The sequence below is a fragment of the Canis lupus genome, chromosome 10 (assembly GCF_003254725.2).
Source record: "Canis lupus dingo isolate Sandy chromosome 10, ASM325472v2, whole genome shotgun sequence".
Lineage (NCBI taxonomy): Eukaryota > Metazoa > Chordata > Mammalia > Carnivora > Canidae > Canis > Canis lupus.
Window position 1 is genome coordinate 1,186,873 of NC_064252.1, and position 11,603 is coordinate 1,198,475.

Genomic DNA, 11,603 nt, shown 5'->3' on the forward strand with positions numbered 1-11,603 from the left:
TAGAATTAAATTAGAAACCAGGAGCAGAAAGACATCTAGAAAATAGCCCAGTATTTTAAACCAAATAAAACAATTCTAAAGAACCCACAAGTCAAAGAAAAAATTGAAGGGGAATTTTAAAATAATTGAACTAAAGTTTGTGGAGATTTGTGGACTCCAGAAAGGCAGTAGGCAGTACTTTTGGAGGAAATTTGTTCTAAACTTACCAAATACTCAGTATTTAACAGAAACAAGCTATTGATTTATACATCAACATAAACGAATCTCAGTTACTAACGGTGAAAGGAGCCAGTCAAAAAAGTATATCTTGTATAATTACAGGTCCTATTTTTTAAAAGATTTTATTTATTTATTTATTTATTTATTTATTTTTTTTTTTTAAATTTTTTTTTAATTTATTTATGATAGTCACAGAGAGAGAGAGAGGCAGAGACACAGGCAGAGGGAGAAGCAGGCTCCATGCACCGGGAGCCCGACGTGGGATTCGATCCCGGGTCTCCAGGATCATGCCCTGGGCCAAAGGCAGGCGCCAAACCGCTGCGCCACCCAGGGATCCCAGATTTTATTTATTTATTCATGAGAGACACAAAGGGAGAGAGAGGCAGAGACACAGGCAGAGGGAGAAGCAGGCTCCATGCACCGGGAGCCTGATGTGGGATTCGATCCCGGGTCTCCAGGATCGTGCCCTGGGCCAAAGGCAGGCGCCAAACCACTGAGCTATTCAGGGATCCCCAGGTCCTTTTTTTTTTTTTTTTTTTTTAATTACTATTTTCTTTCTTTTTTTTTTTTTAAATTTTTATTTATTTATGATAGTCACAGAGAGAGAGAGAGAGAGAGGCAGAGACACAGGCAGAGGGAGAAGCAGGCTCCATGCACCGGGACCCCGATGTGGGATTCGATCCTGGGTCTCCAGAATCGCGCCCTGGGCCAAAGGCAGGCGCCAAACCGCTGCGCCACCCAGGGATCCCCAGGTCCTATTTTTTAAAAAGGATTTTATTTATTCATGGGACACACACGGAGAGAGAGGCAGAGACACAGGCAGAGGGAGAAGTAGGCTCCATGCAGGAAGCCCGATGTGGGATTCAATCCTGGGACTTCAGGATCATGCCCTGAGCCAAAGGCAGACGCTCAATGGCTGAGCCACCCAGGCATCCCACAGGTCCAATTTTTAAAAATTCTGGAAAATTCAAACTAATCTTTTTTTTTTTTTTTCAAACTAATCTTTAGTGACAAAATAGATCAGTGGTTACCTGGTGCCAAAATTTGGGGTGGGGGGATCCCTGGGTGGCCCTGCCTTTGGCCCAGGGCACGATCCTGGAGACGCAGGATCGAATCCCACGTCGGGCTCCCGGGGCATGGAGCCTGCTTCTCCCTCTGCCTGTGTCTCTGCCTCTCTCTCTCTCTGTGACTATCATAAATAAATAAATAAAAATTAAAAAAAAAAAGAACTGCTTAAAACAAAATTTGGGGTGGGGAAAGAGGAAGGATTACAAAGGCGCATTAAAGAAGCTTTTTGGAGTGATTGGTATGTTTATTTTTATTTTGGTGATGGTGTGTGGGTGTATAAATATGTCGAAAATTATCAAATTAAACACTTTAAATATTAAATTGAAAAAGAGCCCAGAAATCTGTATAGAGATCTTGAATCTTCGATTGAATTCTAAGCTGTGCACATGAGAATAAGTTTCTTTCTTTCTTTCTTTCTTTTTTTTTTTTTTGTTTTTTTTTTTTTGAGGATAAGTTTCTACTTAGTTTTAGCTTTCTGTAAAACTTGCCTGATGTTGCTTACTATGCCTCCAGTGTTGATGTGATGCCAAGATTTGAACCACTCTTTATCCCTCTTATGGGACATGTATCAGGGATGCAAAAACCAATGAACTCTATTTCCACAAGGAGTTCTCATCAGAGCATGGACCCCAATCTTCAGGAGCCAGGCACGTATATATGTGTGTATAGCTATTAGGCAAGAAAGTATAAAGACTAAAAGCACTCTAGAAAGGCCAAATGCAAAAAGCAGTAAAATCCAAGTGCTATATTTAAACATCTCCATACTAATTAACTAATTAAACATTTCTGTGGCTGACCATTTTATCACTGCTGGTGTAGATGGATAAGGGCAAAAAGTATGGCAAGATCAAGGTATGAGGATATATCAGGGAAGAACATAGGCAAAGGATTGCAAAATAAAAGTTTGATTTAATTAAATAGTTTTATGTATTTGGGAAGACTGGAACATAAAGTATAAGTGAGAGGCCAATACTTGTTCCTTTATTTTTTTTAAAGATTTTATTTATTTATTCATAGACACAGAGAGAGAGGCAGAGACACAGGCAGAGGGAGGAGCAGGCTCCATGCACCGGGAGCCCGATGTGGGACTTGATTCCGGGTCTCCAGGATCACGCCCTGGGCTGCCGGGGGCGCTAAGCCGCTGCCCCACGGGGGCTGCCCTACTTGTTCCTTTATAATATATATTGAAATTTTCAATAGTTTTTGTAAGTATTTGCTTAGTTATGTCACCAGACTGGATGATAACAGAGGAGGAAGGGTCTTGGAAATTCACAAGTGAGTTGTTTACCTATAGAAATACCATTCTGAATACTAATTTCATCAGAAGATGTTTTACGCTCATGAGCCATTCCTTCCCTAAGCCGGAAAACAGATGCCATTCTTGGATGATTAAATCAAACAACCTTGATATCTACTCTGGACAATGCTCAGAAATTGTGTGTCAAATCATAATTGGTCTCAATTGCTCTTGAATTAGTTCCACTATATTTTGAAAAATGGTCTGTATCCATATGTAGTATCATCAAGAAGCTTTAAAGCACTAACTTTTTAAAATTTTTTAATTTTAGGTGGTTACTGTATAGTGCAATACTGGTTTCTGGAGTAGAATTCAGTGATTCATTATATGCAACACCCAGTGCTCATCGTAACAATGCCCTCCTTAATTCTCATCACCCATCTAGCCCATTCCCCACCCACCTCTGTCCATCAGCCCTGTTTGTTCTCCATTATCAAGAGCCTCCTATGGCTTGTGTCCTTCTCTCCTTTTTTTCTTTTCTCCCTTCCCATATGTTCATCTGTTTTCTTTTTTAAATTCCACATATAAGTGAGAGCATATGGTATTTGTCTCTCTCGAGCTGACTTATTTCACTTAGTATAATACACACTAGCTCCATCCAAGTCATTGCAAATACCAAGATTTCATTCTTTTTTTTAGATTATTTATTTATTTATTTATTTATTTATTTATTTATTTATTTATAGACACACACACAGAGAGAGAGAGAGAGAGAGGCAGAGACACAGGCAGAGGGAGAAGCAGGCTCCATGCAGGGAGCCCGATGTGGGACTCGATTCTGGGTCTCCAGGATCACACCCTGGGCTCAGGCGGCGCTAAACCGCTGCGCCACCGGGGCTGCCCAATATTTCATTCTTTTTGATGGCTGAGTAATATTCCATTGTGTGATGTGTGAGTGTGTGTGTGTATGTGTGTATGCATATCACATCCTCTTTATCCATTCATCAGTTGATGGACATCTGGGCTCTCTCCATCGTTTGGCTGTTGCTGATAATGCTGCTATAAACAATTAGTGCATGTATCCCTTCAAATCTGTATTTTTGTATCCTTTGGGTAAATACCTAGTGGTGCAATTGCTGGATGGCAGGGTAGTTCTATTTTTAACATTTTGAGGAACCTCCATACTGTTCTCCCAGTAGCTGCACCGGTTTGCATTGCAAAAAGCATTAACCTTTGAAGTTAAAGACTGAATCTAAATCCTTCGTTAATGTTATTCTATAACCAGATACACCAACTTGATTTATTACCATATCAATAATCACAGTATTATTCATTATATTTCAACTACAGTTCTCAAACCACACTTTTTAAAAAAATATTTTATTTATTTATTTTGGATTTTATTTATTTATTCACGAGAGACACACACACACACACAAACACACACAGGCAGAGACACAGGCAGAGGGAGAAGCAGGCTCCATGCAGGAAGCCCAATGTGGGACTCCATCCCAAGACCTCGGGAATCACAACCTGAGCCAAAGGCGTAGACGCTCAACCACTGAGCCACCCAGGTGTTCCTGAAAATCTCTCTCTTTCATTACCCCAACAGAAATAAAACAATAATTGGAGGCTGTTCAAATGCTGAATACTCCTTAAATGAATAGGTTAAAAGATGTGTAGAGAAAAATATGGAGACCAAGCTAAGGATTTAGAATTTCATTATTTGCCTTTCCCATTAGACTAATTTCCAGGAGGGCATATCCATGTCTTATTCTCTGTTGGATTCTCACTGTGTAGCTAATGGTAGGAATTGTGGAATTTATTGAATGAGTGAATACTGATTCCCATTTTTCAAACTCTATTCCAATGAGAGGGATATGTAAGGCTGAGTAGGCAAGGCTCCAGAATAGTTTCTTTAATCAGTTTGTTAGAATTTTAATTAACTTATATGGAACAAAGGATTTCGTGACTAAAGTTTTAAAGTTGCTGCTTTATTCAACAGAGCTTTATGTGGGAGAGGATTTTACTTTAAAATTTTGTTTTAGTTAATTAATTAATTTATTTATAGAGAGTGAGAGAGAACATGAGCAGGGGGAGGGACAGAGGGAGTGGGAAAGAAGGAATCCCAAGCCAACTCTGCACGGAGTGTGCAGCCCAACTCCGGACTCGATCCCAGGACTCTGAGATCATGACCCAGCCAAAACTGAGAGTTGGGCACTTAACTGACTGAGCCAACCAGGAGACCTGGGAGGTTTTACAGTCAACCCACCTTACGGAGGTAAGTGTAGAGGGATTCTTAGTGGAAAGTAGAACAGTTAGGAAATTATGTCAATAGCCTGCTCAGGGTGGTCTTTCTTTCTTTCATTTGAGAGAGAGTGAGTGAGTGGGGGTAGAGACAGAAGGACAGAAGGACAGGGAGGAGAGAATCTCAAGGGGATTCCCCACTGAGCAGGGAGTCCAATGCAGGGCCCCCTCTCATGATCCTGAGATCATGACCTGAGCCAACATCAAGAGTTGGTCACTTAACTGACTGAGCCACCCAGGTGCGCCCTAGGTGGTTTTCAATTAAGGCATTAGGAATGAAGAGAGAGGGGATAGACAGAATTTTTTTCTTTTTCTAAAGATTTTATTTATTTATTCATGAGAGAGAGAGATAGAGAGAGAGAGAGAGAGAGAGAGGCAGAGACACAGGCAGAGGGAGAAGCAGGCTCCATGCTGGGAGCCTAATGTGAGACCGGATCCCAGGTCTCCAGGATCATGCCCTGGGCTGAAGGTGGTGTTAAACCGCTGAGCCACCTGGGCTGCCTCAGAAATTTTTTCTTAAAATAATTTTAAAAAGCCAAAACACACACACACACACACACACACACACACACACACACACAAAGCCAAAACACTTAACATAGGGGCGCCTGGCTGGCTCAGTTAGTAAAGCATGTGACTCTTAATCTCAGGGTGTGGCTCAAGCCCCATGTTGTGTATACAGATTACTCAAAAATAAAAAATCTAAAAAAACCAAAAATCCCCCAACAAAGCCTTTAACATAAACAAATGATTACCATCCTAACCATTTTTTAAGTGTAGTTAGTTCAGTGAGATTAAGTATATTCACATTGTTGTGCAACCCTCACCCTCTATCTTCAGAACTTTTTCATCTTCCCCAATTGAAATTCTGTACTCATTAAACCAAATTCTTCCTCTCCTTTCTCCAACCCCTCGCAAACACCATTCTATCTTGTCTCTATGAATGTGACTAATTAAGGTACCGTATATAAGTGGAATCATACAATATTTGCCTGTTTGTGACTGGCTTATTTTACACAGCTTAATGTCTTTAAGGTTCGTCCATGTTGTAGCATGTGCCAGAATTTCCTTCCTTCTCTCTTTTTTTTTTTTTTAAGATTTTATTTATTCATGAGAGACAGAGAGAGAGAGGCAGAGACACAGGCAGAGGGAGAAGCAGGCTCCATGCGGGGAGCCCAATGGACTCGATCCCGGGTCCCCAGGATCAGGCCCTGGGCTGAAGGTGGCGCTAAACCGCTGAGCCACCAGGGCTGCCCAGAATTTCCTTTCTTTTTTTTTCTTTTTAAAACATTTTTTTTTTTTTTTAATTCATAGAGACAGAGAGAGAGGCAGAGGAGGCAGAGGCACAGGCAGAGGGAGAAGCAGGCATCACACAGGGAGCCCAATGTAGGACTCGATCCAGGGTCCCCAGGATCACTCACTCCCCGGGCCGCAGGCAGTGCCAAACCACTGCGCCACCGGGGCTGCCCAGAATTTCCTTTCTTTTGAGGCTGAATACTATTCCACTGTGTAGATATACTGCTTTTTGTTTATCAATTCATCTGTGAGGGTCATTTAGGTTGCTTCCATCTTTGGGCTATTGTGAATGCTTCATGGATATACAGATGTCTCTGAGGCCCTGATTCCACTGGAGTCTATACCCAGAAGTGGAATTACTAGATCATATGGTAATTCTATTTTTAATTTTTGATAACTACCATACTGTTTTCCATACCAAAGACACCATTTTACTTTCCATTAATGATGCACAGCAGGGAGCCTGGGTGACTCAGTTGGTTAAGCCTTCGGCTCAGGTCATGACCCCAGGGTCCTGGGATTGATGACAAGGAGCTCCCTGGTCAGCGGGGAGCCTGCTTGTCCCTCTCTCCCTCTGCTATCCACCCTGCCTCCCCCCTCCCTCCCCCCCCTCCGCCCCCTGTGTGGGCTTTCTGGCTCTGTCAAGATTTTATTTACTTGAGAAAGAGCGAGCACAAGAGGGGTGGGGAGGAGGGCAGAGGGAGAAGCAGACTCCCCACTGAGCAGGGAGCCCAATGTGGGGCTGAATCCCAGGATCATGACCTGAGTTGAAGGCTGAAGGCAGATGCTTAACCCCAACTGAGCCATCCAGGAACCCTTTTTCAAATTTTTGAAAAAGCTTTTCTTTTGATAGTAGCTATTCTAATGCGTGTGAGGTGCTCACTGTAGTTTTGACTTGCATTTCCCTAATGATTAGTGACAATGAGCATTTTTTCTTGTGCTTATTGCCGATTTGTAGAACTCCTTGGGGAAAGATCTGTTCATGTTCTTTGCCCATTTAAAAAAAAATTTTTTTTTGTTCACCTGTAGTTCTTTATATATCCTGAATACTATTCCCTCATCAGATAGGTCATTTATGAATATATTCTGACAATCTGAATGCTTTTTTTTTTTTTTTTTAAGGTTTTATTTATCTGACAGAGCACAGGCAGGGGGAGTGGCAGGAAGAAGCAGACTCCCTACAGAGCAGGGAGCCTGATGCAAAAATTTTTTGAGGGGTGCCTGGGTAGCTCAGTTGGTTTAGTGGCTGCCTTTGGCTCAGGTCATGTCAGGTCATGACCTCCGGGTCCTGGGATCAAGCTCCTGTTAGTGAGTCTAGCAGTTAAGCAGTTAGAGTCTGCTTCTGTCCCACCCTGCCCCTCACCCCACCACATACTCTCTCTCAAAATCTTAAAAAAAAAAAAAGACTTTTTTCTGAGAGAGAGAGAGAGAGAAGAAAGCACAAGCTGATGGGGGTGGAGTGGGGTGGCAGGGTGGGTGTAGAGGGCTAGGGAGAAGACTTCCTGCTGAGCAGGGAGCTCAAGGCAGGGCCCGATCCCAGGACCCTGGGATCATGACTTGAGCTGAACACAGCTGCTTAACCAACTGAGCTGCCCAGGTACCCCTGTAGGTTGCCTTTTTATTCTGTTGATTTATGTCCTTTGTTGCAGAGAAATTTTAAATTTTGGTGAAATCTACATTTACTTTTTTTTTATGGCAAGAGATTTATATTTAGATTTATTGCCAGCTGGACTCAGTTCAGATGATCCCAATTTTGTTGGCAACATCCAAAGCATCAGTCAGGAGCTAGTGGAACATATGGTTTCTTCTCTCCATCAGGCTTGAACAGGGTGTTATCTTGGCCACAGCAATATTGTAGAGCTTCTTCACAGCCTGATCTGGTGCTTGTTGGCCTTAACATCCACAATGAACACGAGTGTGTTCTCTTCTATTTTCCTCATGGCTGACTTGGTAGTCAGGGGGGACTTGATGATGGCATAGTGATCAAGCTTGTTTCTCCTGGGGGTACTCTTTTGAGGATATTTGGGCTGCCTTCTGAGATGCAGGGTGTGTTGGGTCTTCGGAATGTAGGCATTGTGCAGATCTTTTTTTTGGATGCCTTTCAGCACAGCTTTCTTGGCTTTCAAAGCCTTTGCTTTGGCTTCTGCTTTGGGAGGGGCAAGGGCTTCCTTCTTCACCTTAGGGAACATCTTCATGAAAGTTTTTTTTTTTTTTTTTTTTTAAGATTTTATTTATTTATTCATAGAGACATAGCTGGAGAGAGAGGCAAAGACACAGCAGAGGGAGAAGCAGGCTCCATGCAAGGAGCCCGACGCGGGACTCGATCCCGGGTCTCCAAGATCACGCCCCGGGCTGCAGGCGGTGCTAAACCGCTGCGCCACTGGGGCTGCCCTGTTTTTGTTTTTTAAGGTAATCTCTACACCCAACGTGGGGCTTGAACTCACCACCCTAAGATCAAGAGTCATATGCTTTACCAACTGAGCCAGCCAGGCACTCAAACCTATTTTGCTATTGCCTATGCTTTTGGGATCACATAAACCATTGCCATATCAAAGGCACGAGGCTTTTCTCCTGTTTTCTTCTTAGAGTTTTATGGTTTTAGGTCTTATAGTTAGGCCTTTGATCCATTTGCAGTTAATTTCTTTATATGGTAAGGTGAGAATGCTTTGTCATTCATGAGCTGTGTTAACACAGGGAAAACACAGGAAAATTCTGAGAGGGTAGACAGATAATGGAATTAATTTTGGGGATGTCAAAACTGAAGATGAAACAAATTTAAGAGGAACCAAGGGGATGTTAAGGAGACTAATTTGAAGACAAATATAGCTATGCATCAAAGCCCATTGGAATTAGCAACTAGGTGAACTTGAGAGCTATTTGGTGGAAAGGTACAGATAAAAGCCTACTATGGACTAGAAAGGGAATGAATGTAGAGCTACATCTATCATCATAGAGAGATCATGGAAACAAAGTTGAAGTGAAAAGAAATCTGCAGGAAGATATATAATGTACAAAGTTTTTTCTTTTTTTCACATTGTTTAAAGTTTTAAAACTTGTAAATCACTAACTTCTTTGGGTATATAAATATGTATTGAGAAAATATCAACTTAGGTAGAGGAATTATAAAACTAGTTCATGATAGTGCTATCTCGGAGGGAAATAGATCTGAGGAAGGATATACAAGGGTCTCTATACCTATCTGTAATGTTTAATTTCTAAAAAACAAAATAGCAGGAGCCTGGGTGGCTCAGCAGCTGAGCATCTGCCTTTGGCCCAGGGTGTGATCCTGGAGTCCTGGGATCTGGTCTCACATTAGGCTCCCAGCATGGAGCCTGCTTCTCCCTCTACCTGTGTCTTTCTCTCTCTCTGTCTCTCATGAACAAACAAAGTCTTAAAAACAAAAAACAGGGATCCCTGGGTGGCGCAGCAGTTTAGCGCCTGCCTTTGGCCCAGGGCGCGATCCTGGAGACCGGGGATCGAATCCCACGTCAGGCTCCCGGTGCATGGAGCCTGCTTCTCCCTCTGCCTATGTCTCTGCCTCTCTCTCTCTCTCTTTCCGTGTGTGACTATCATAAATAAATGAAAAAAAAAATTAAAAAACAACAACAACAACAACAACAACAAAATAGCTGATGTCAGGTGCACAGTTCTCTATCTGCACGTTTGAAGTATTTCCCCAAATAAGAAGAAAGTCTGCTAATGGAGAAACATGGTGAGAGAATACAGCTAACTGGCCTACTTTGTTTTCTTCATCTTTTCCTTTATAAATCAGAAGGGTCATTCAGTAAATAACCAGTGGGATCTAACAATCCTATACATGTTTTGGAAGTATCAGTTTGTTTTTATTCCCTTTAACAGATGAAGTCAGAGGTTACTTAAAATATCACTGTTGGGACGGCTGGGTGGCTCAGCGGTTGAGCGTCTGCCTTTGGCTCAGGGTCTGATCCCGGAATCCCAGGATCGAGTCCCAGGTTGGGCTCCCCGCATGGAGCCTGCTTCTCCCTCTGCCTGTGTCTCTGCCTCTCTCTCGGTCTCTCATGAATAAGTAAATAACTTTAAAAGAATATATCACTGTTAAATGGTCCTTCGGGAGCACCTGGGTGGCTCAGGTCTTGATTTCAGGTTTCTGAGATAAAGCCCCAAGTTGGGCTCTCTGCTCAGCGGGGATTCTTCTTCCTGTTTCTGCCCCCCACACCCCATACTCAGGCTCTTTATTGCTCTGCTTTAAAATAAATAAAACCTTAAAAAAAAAAAAAAGGTCTGGTGACTATTTGAACAGAGACTTAATCATTTTAAGAACCAGGAAAGAGGGGATCCCTGGGTGGCTCAGTGGTTTAGCACCTGCCTTCGGCCCAGGGCGTGATCCTGGGGTCCTGGGATCAAGTCCCACAACAGGCTCCTTGCATGGAGTCCGCTTCTCCCTCTGCCTCTCTCTGTCTCTCATAAATAAATAAAACAATCTTAAAACAAACTATATATTCCCTAACTTAAGAACCAAAAATTTGAAAAAAAAAAAAAATTTGATCATTCTGTGACAGAGGATGTTAGTGATACATTTCAAGTGTGTTGGAAAAAAAATGCTTGAAGGGAAGGAAATAATGGTTGAAGAAAAAAGTAGCGATAACAAGGTTCTTGAGATGGGAAGAAAGCACTATAGCACTAGTGGCAGTAATAGCCTTGAACAAGATACTTCTCTAAAAGTAACCAAGAATTGGCAGTTTAACACTGTAGAGAGGGAAAGGTGAGGGAACTAGGAGTTAATATCCCTGAATTTCTTCCTGAAATGAGAATTACAGAGCTAAGTCAGATTTGGCAACCAAGGGGCCTATCTTCAGCCTCATGAGCAAATGAACTCTTCTACCCCAGTAAAATGGAAGGTCACCATTCTTAGCGAGATATCCATTTGTGGTTCTTCAGTACAGCCTACGACTTCTTACAAATATAGCCTACCCCAATGAAAAGACACTACTATTCAGTGGCTGTCTTTGGGGGAAGTCATTTAACCTCTTTGGCCCTCAGCTTTCACTCACATCTGTTAAAATATCTACTCTTAGGAATCAAGAAGACTGAATTCAAGGGGCACCTGACTGGCTGTCAGAGGAGCATACAACTCTTGACCTCAGGGTTGTGAATACAAGCCCCATGCTGGGTGAAGAATCTTACATAAATAAACTAAAAAAAAATATTGAACAGTAATATAAATGTAAGTTTCGTCCCCAAAGCCTTCCACCATGTTAACCTCCCATCCTAACATTGCTTCGAGTTGTATTATCACTCGTTTTAGGATTCTTATCTCTACATTTACTTTTAAGCCTTCCTATTTCCAAATTTCAGTCCTCAGCTTTTCCCCCAAACCATTTTCTAACAATTCAAACTCAGAAGCTTTACCCTTCATAGGACTTCTATGGAATTAGGTATATTTTTCATATACTGGCTAATTATGTATCAATTTACCTGGTTTCCACTCACTGCCTTA